Raw genomic sequence first — 8,487 nt, forward strand, 5'->3', positions numbered from 1 at the left:
TATTCACAAAATACTTCTGTTAAGCTGATCAGAACTATGCGACCTTGAATTTCGTTAAAAAGTTAGCACCCCATTCTTAAAAAATTATTAAAAAATGATTATTAAGCGCATATGTCATTAAAAATCATAGAGAACTCTTCGTATCGTCAAAAGAAGCAGGAATTATCATCAGAACTGTTGTATCTAAAAATTAATTTTTCAAAAATTTTTATTTTTTTTTTAATATTTGAAAATTTTTTTTACATATCAGGAACTCTAGGCAATCGCAAATTGAAGCTATTAAGCCGCTCAGAACTATTCCACCTCAAAATTCGATAAAAAGTTAGCACCCCATTTTTAAAAAATGTAAAAAAAATGTTTATTGAGCGGAACTCTTGTTATTAACTATAGGGAACTCTTCGTCTCGTCAAAAGGAAGTGGGAACTCTAATCAGAACTCCTGAGTACTACAGTTGGGGTGCTAACTTAACATACCCTAATCACATTATGTTAAATTAACACTCGAATATATTAAAAATTTCAACACAAACTGTTAACACAGACGTGCGTGGACCGTTTCCAACACAAATTTTTTTAACTGTGTATAACTCTTTCTTAAATTTTATGTTTACTAAGCTAAAAGAGAGTTGTTCAATCAGATTTAAACAATTCGGTCACAGAATCAATGCCATTGGTCAATTTTTTCTCTATCTGAGATCTCGGATCAATTTCCTTCGTGGATCGACGGAAGGCTTAATGTAACACAGATGCTAAATCAGGGAACGCGCAGTCTATACCTATTACGTCTGCTCTGGTCAAATGGCTAAGATGAAATCCGCGTCTTCGGCATCGAGATGACAATAAATTCCGAAGGCTGTTTTCCGATTAACCCTCTGGAGCTGACAGTAGGTGACTATTGGACCACTCAGCTATAAATCTCTTTGTCAAAAATATCAATTCCATGTTTTTTGTGTTATATCTGTAAATTTGAATTCTTCTTAAAATATACTTAAAGTTCATTCTTTTTTTATACAAGTTCATTACGTCATTTTGACTTCTAAAATTAATTAATACCTTTTAATTAATATAAATATTAAATGGAATGAATCTTATAAACTCAGCATCGCGGTAATTATGTTACAGATTTTGCGGATTGAAAAAGACAATACATTTTTCCATATGCATTGAAAATGTAGAATCATTCATGAGGCTCGCCAGTGTACTGAATGCTAACGAAACATTGTATTGATCTAAATTTCACACACGCGATACACAAATCGCGTAATCGAGAATAGCGGATTGCAAATGAAAATAGAGGTGACCAGTTGATGGAACCCTCTCGGTACAATTTTCAGGAAGCTGTGTGTGGTTGTCAAAAAAATATGCGAATGAATTGTTTAGACAAGCGTCTAGACTGCAAAATGGAAACATAACAATAGGCGTTGTGTATTTGTGTCTGCGAATGTTATGCAATGAGCGTGCATGAATACCTTATAAACACGATATATATGCAAATATTTTCTTTTTACATAATAATCCACTTAAGCGCATCAGGAATAGACGTGCGGCGTAAAGAAAAAAGAAAAATAAGGAGGAGGGGCGGGACACGTTTCGATTTTTAATTCGAAAAGTGTCATCTCGATGGAAGATTCTGATTAAATATAACGTATTAATTTATTTTTTTAAACTCACCGAGACGAGTGGAAAAACTGGGACAATTAACGGACTCGCGGCTTACAGGAAAATTCTGAAAAATTTTTCCATTTATGTTTCACACCAGCCTGGTGTAAAAACGACCGACACGCGTATCTTTTTTTCTTCATTCGTCATTATGCGCTATACTATACCACGTTTCCACGTGTCAGCTCTTTTTTTATCGTTTTTTTTTTTTTTCGTAAAGAGAAACTCTCGTCTCTCGCGACTTCGTCGCAAAATCATCCATCACGCTCGCTTATGCGAGCGAGCGGATTACGAAACCAGTGACGACACGGAGCCGATGAAGCACCTTGCACGCGCGTGCACGCGTGTGAAAGGTGTAATGACTTGTACTTCACTCTGCTGATTTCTGTACACGTGATGAGATGACGCCGACAATCGCGCGCTACAAAATACGCCCCGCCACCCGTGACTCCGCCGTTTATTCGTCCGCGCGAGAAATATTTTTCCGGAACTTTTATATTATTACATTTATCCTCGTAAACAACGCGAATGCGATCGGATTTTAAATCGAACGCAGAGTATCGGGTCGCGTTGCCGAGCGCGCGTTATTAATATTTATTCCGTCGCCGCGTTATTTATTCCCAATATATCGTCGCGCCGTGTATTTACGTTATTATTTATTCTCCAAAGTAGACACAGAGACTGTCATAACTCGCACCTCATCGCACAGAAACGGCTCATTGCTCCGGAAAACATGTTTTTGATTTATCAGGTTGAAATTTGGAAGAAACGTGCAGTTGCACTTTAGTGCAATGTTTAAACGAGTCTAAAGGGTTAAATCGATTATTCGTAATAATTTCACACTCAAAAATGATCAAATATAATTGTTACACAAAATATGTATTATATATTACATATGTAGTGAAATTATATTGTGTCATTGATATTGTGTTACTTTTAATTGATGTTTACTGAGTATATTCAATAAAAAGCTGGATTTTTTGTAGCGGGTTTACATTTGATCTTGTTGATCTAATGACGTAACACAAAGCATCCAGTGGCATTTGGTGTGAATTTTAAGAATGTAATCACCCCCGTTTTTACAAACGTGTTTGTATCTGTTTTAAATAAATTATATATATCTAAGAGCCATATTTAAATATTATATTTTTTTATCGGATACTTTTTTATTATTTATTTAATTTATTTGTTGTTATTTTTATCACTGTAAACTAAAACTGAAGAAACAATGACAAAAATGTTAAGTAAAAATGATTTATTACAAAATTTCATTACGATTAAGAGATTAGTTACGAAGATAAAAAAAAATTAACTCTTTATTTATACGGACAGCTGTAATCGCTGCACTCGAAACTAAAGTATTTTAAAAAAATTAAAATTTTTCGTCACACACACATTTTATAACACATCTCCGTAAATTTTCATTACACGTAGAATTAAAAAGAGACTACTTATTGAAATAATTTTCGATCGAAATTCTAAATCGTCGCTGAAGTTGCGTATCACTCCCGTAATAAACGCGATCTAAAATAATCGGCAAATTTGTCGTTACTCTAAAAATAGGTATATAAAACGCGCCCTTAACACTAAACGCACCATGACCGGTTGTAAATTTTTGATTACAAAATTCGCATGAAACGTTATCGCTTTTTCACATTTGACTTCATGACTATTTATATTAAATATATACAATTAATTTTACAGTTATTTATATTTTTATTTGTTAAATCTGATAAACTACACGTGTAGCCTATAGCGTTATTTATCGCGACAGGTGATTTGACCGGTTACGGTACAAATAGGTAGGTACATATTAAATCTCGGTACGTTTAGTGTTAATGATTTCCATCTACATTCCGCGTCTCTCGTAAACAAGGTCTCTCTCGCAGAGGCAGGAAAGGATGGCGCGCGCAAAGTCGGAGTTAACACTCGACTCGGCCTTTAAAATACGATCGCGCGAAACAACTGGCGCGCACGTGGCCTGCACGGCACTCACCTCTCGTATTTCACCTGCATCGAGTGCGCGGAGGTGTCCTCCCAATAATTCTGCGTCTCCATCATCTTGCCGCATAGAACGGCGCGCGGTGGTACCGCTCGCTCCGGAATCTCCGCGCGACGATCGCTCCCGCTCTCCTCTCTCCTCCTCGCCCCGGCGTTATCGTCGCCCCGCGAGAGAGTCACGTCGGCTCACGCGCTCTTGTCACGTGACGTGGTATTATATCTCGTGAGTGATGCGGGCGGATTCTCTGGCTCTGCTCTCTTTCTCTTCCGCTCCGGGCGGGGGGACTGAAAGGCTCTCTCTCTCTCTCTAGCGAACTCTTGGCGCGGATTGAATCAATCGGTGACGTCAATGACACGTAAACGCGGAAGAAAATCGTCAACTGAAAGTACGCATGCACGCACACGCGGCGCGGCACGGCACGGCACGGCACGGCACGGCACGGCACGGCACAGCACGCTGTATCGCCACGAATACGGGCGAGATACGGCGCGAGATTAGGTTAGTTTCGCGTCCGCGGCCTCACTGACAGACGCAACTCACGCGCGGCGAGTCGGCGGCAACGAGAGAGGCGGCCGGCGACGCACGGAGGAAACATTCGCGCCCACACGACACTCCGAGTCTCGCGATCGCGCGCGCGATATTCGTGCTGGCGCCCTCTTTCTCCTGCCCCCCACCCTCCCGCGCGCCCTCTCTCTCTCTCTCTCTCTCTCTCTCCCCGTGCACCGCCGTGCGAGGCGCCGATCACGATTCACGCCTCGTCTTTTTTTCTTTTTTCTTTCACGAGAAATCGCGCCGAACTTCCTCGCCTGCCACCCCCTCCCCTCTTCCTTCCGCCGCTTATTATTTAATGACAATTATCGTGTTACAATCACAATATATATGTATACGTCCTCAAGTTCGAGCCACTGCTCCAGTTTCCACCACTTCCCTCTTCTCTCTCTCTCTCTCTCTCTCTTTCTCCTGCCGTTTATTGTTCAATGATATAATAATACAATTACGACGTCTTCGAGTTTCGTATCGCGTAAGTTTCTTGCCGAATCAGTTCCTTCGGCCCCTCGTCCTCGCTCGCTCCGCGAGAAAGAACGATTCCCACGCGCGGTTTTGACGGGCGGATCCGTCTCTCGCGGGCGTTTCTCAGGAAGTCTTGCGTTCCCAAGACTTATCTGCTCACCGCCCGCCCTTCTTCTCGCCTTCAGATCTCAAGTCGCTCGAGGATATCACGGGGAGGGGGAGGGGGGAGATAAGACTCCACAAGTTTTCAGGATGACGATGGCGACGTGTATATACCATGGGTCTTCGTATCGCCGTCTCGCATGGACCGTCCAAAAGATCCACGCGCTCGAACGTGGCCCGATGGCGCTCGGGACGTGACGCGTGATAAAGGCCGTTGACTCTCGTGACCGCGAAATCCCGCGATACACTCCGGCTGCAGGATATTTAACCAATGCTGCCGCCGCCGAGTACCTGCGCCGAGTACTCGTCCGTGTGTCTGTACTCGGATACCTTTCCCCCCACCTTCGCCGGCAAAAGAAAAGAAAAAGATCACGCGATATGCACGCACGATACGGATTCACTGAACTTTCGCGAGCCGAAATCACCGAAAACGCTTGATCGCTGACACCCACGTTCGATTACAGATTGAACGTGTTCTCTTCGTATTCACGGTGTTCCACGGTATTTCGGTACTGTGACAGCGCGAATATCGTATTCGAATTGTAAATTTCCGACGAAGCACGGCACGGCGCGGACGCGGCGTGTCGTCACCTCGGCAGGGTTACGTGTAATCGCGCGCGCGGCCCTGTCCGACGCTCTCGCGATGAATCGCTGCCTGGTGGGAGTAAATCCGGAGACTGCTCACTGCTCAGGTGCGGCTGCTACACTCGGGAGCTGGGTGTGCTGCCTCGTTTACAATCTCTGTCGAAATAGCGTATGTATCATCGTTAACCCCTGCAGACCTGACTTCATGGAACCATGTTGACCCCTCCGAACTTGAATTAAATTGAAACATTACGCATTAAAAATAAACTTAATTTGAAGACATTTATCGGAATCATTAGAAAAAAAATACCAATTTATAAAAATTTAAATTTATTTTCAATTCAATGTATAAAAGCACTTTAATAAGTAATTTGTACTGAATAATTAATTCTTTTCTCTTAAGCGAAAATTTGAATTTTTTTTAATATGTACATTATACTAAAAAAATTAGTTTCTTTTAATATTGATTTTAGATGTAAACGCATTTTATTTTGAAGATCATTTTTAAATTGACACGCTTAAAAAATACGGTTCGAACTGTTTAAACATAATAAAAATGTTTTTTAAGATGTTTATAATATCTATTTAACATTTTTTTATTAGTTGAAAATACTGTTTTTATACGAGATTTAATAAACGTATATTTAATGTTAATAATGTCTATTCAACAATTTTATGCATCACAAAAACGTCTCAGTTAAACGTTGCTTAAACGTTTATTAAACGCAAATGTTTGAATTACAAAAATTAGAAAATAATTAGTAATTTTTGCCTCAGCTTTAATATAATTGCAAACAAAAAGGTATTATTGGATATGTTTAAATTTTGTATTGTTAATTCTTGGTATTAAGAACAATACTGAGCATTTCGATAAAATCTTTAATTAGTCATATCCTGAAATTCCTTACGTTTTCAGAAAATAAAGATAACACTTATCAATATTAAAGGAATCTGATACTAATACCTGATATTAATGAAATCTAACATAATTGATACGATCAAGAGACTTATACTTCTTTGCAAAGTCAACATTTTGGTAAAATCATTTTTTAACCTGTCTGCATCAATGAAAATCAGGAGATTTTTTAAGAGAAATCTTTATTAGTCAAACTAATCTCTTTGAACAGGATAAGTATAGTTAAGTACTCGTAAAAGAGTTTTTAAACATAATCAAATATTGACAAGAACCTCGCAAAAACCTAGACGAAAAAAATAATATTTTTCATCGTTATCGGCACACTGATAACATGTTTTTTTTTATTATTTGTTGTGAAATGTAATACTCGGCAAAAAAAAAAGATTATGACTCTCTCTTTCCTTCTCGTGAGTAATTCCGTATGCAGATTTTTAACTACTCTTACATCAGAAAGAAAATAACGTAACATTATATAACCACAAATACAGTCTGAATGACGAGAATAATTCATCGCTGTCTTCACATTTATTACTATTATTTCTTGATTGTTGTAAAATGCTATTACAACTAATGAAAGAAAGATGGTGACTCTCTTTCTTCCGTTCCCATAATTCTGTATAATTTCAATCTATTCCAGCGCGTCGAGAAAAAATTAATATGATACAATGTCACACCTTATTACGTAGAACAATATCGACAAATTATTATACACAATAGATACGAACAATATTACTCACCGGCGATGAATGACGGCGCGCTCGTGGGACTACGATAAGGTCGGAACGTTCTTGACACATCACGTGTTGCGATAATTGTACGATACGGTATCTGAAAATAGTTTCGACGATGCCAGCACACATGCGCATCCACCAAAACAAACAAATACCAAGAAACGCGCTGCAGTATCGCATCACATCGCGATAGCTATCGTTCTCGCGATAGCTATAATAGTCTCACTGTCAGCAGAAATCTTCGTGCGAATGCTTGTTATAATAGTACGATACGGTTATCACCGAAACTCGTGCTTTGCAAAGCCATCCGCAAATTTGTTCGTGGTATACAGATAATTCGCTGATTGATCGATGGATTGGAAAAATCAAGCAGTTTTCCAACTGTTGTATACATGTACTATTCTTTAGTACGATTGGTTTAAACATTTCGATCTATAATAGTTAGGATAACTATAAGAGCAAGAACCGATTACATTAAAAAATCTTTTAAAATTACTAAGTATTTTTTTGCTGAACGCCGTAATGAAATGGAAAATTCTCTTCAGCCGTTTCCGATTTTTTTAATCCATCGATCAATTTTATATCATCAAATATTATCAAAATATTTAATATAGATGACTTATAATTATTTAGATCGAAGTATAAATGTGTATAATAGTATCTATTAATATAAAGTATAGTGATAATTATAAGACTTCTTGATTTGCTGATTGGACTTTGAAAGAAGTTGATTGTTTTAAAGAGTTTTGTGTTGAAGATAGTATCTTTTCTGGGCGAATTGTTTTCGTAGAATCTCCTATAAATGCGTTTCCATTGCTGATCGTTAATTGCTGGAATACGTGTATCACGATATCATTACTCATCGCTGTAACATTCGCTATTAAGTACACGCGCGAAGCGCGAAATTCGCATTGGATTTATCTTTCAAGTACATCTACGAAGAACACGGCAGGTACTCTTTTATCGTGAAGATTAATGGTTACGCAAAATTTTTCACTGTTGTTGTTTATAAAAAGAATTATATTGCGCGTCAAAAAGTAAGACAAGCTACCTACATTATTAGCTTTTCAACTTTCACAGAAATATCTATATGTTATGTATGTGGTATTAACAATATTATTAATTTATTGTTTAACAATTGTTCAATAATTCATATATTGTGTAATTATGTTATACAATTTTATTAGTAATTTACAATCAATAATATAATATCAATTAATGCATAGAGAGACAAAGAAAGTTTAAGATTTTTCTCTTTTATATACAAATTAATTGCATATATTGAAGCCTCCAGAATTGTTATTAAAATCTGTAATACATTTACATAAGAAGAACGAAGTACCTATAAATATAACGAGATAAAAATGTCGTTGTTGACTCATCAAAATAATTACGTAGGAAACTAAAGCATGATGAAGAGCG

This window comes from Cyphomyrmex costatus, unplaced genomic scaffold (assembly GCF_001594065.2).
Source record: "Cyphomyrmex costatus isolate MS0001 unplaced genomic scaffold, Ccosl1.0 scaffold2, whole genome shotgun sequence".
Taxonomy (NCBI): Eukaryota; Metazoa; Arthropoda; class Insecta; order Hymenoptera; family Formicidae; genus Cyphomyrmex; species Cyphomyrmex costatus.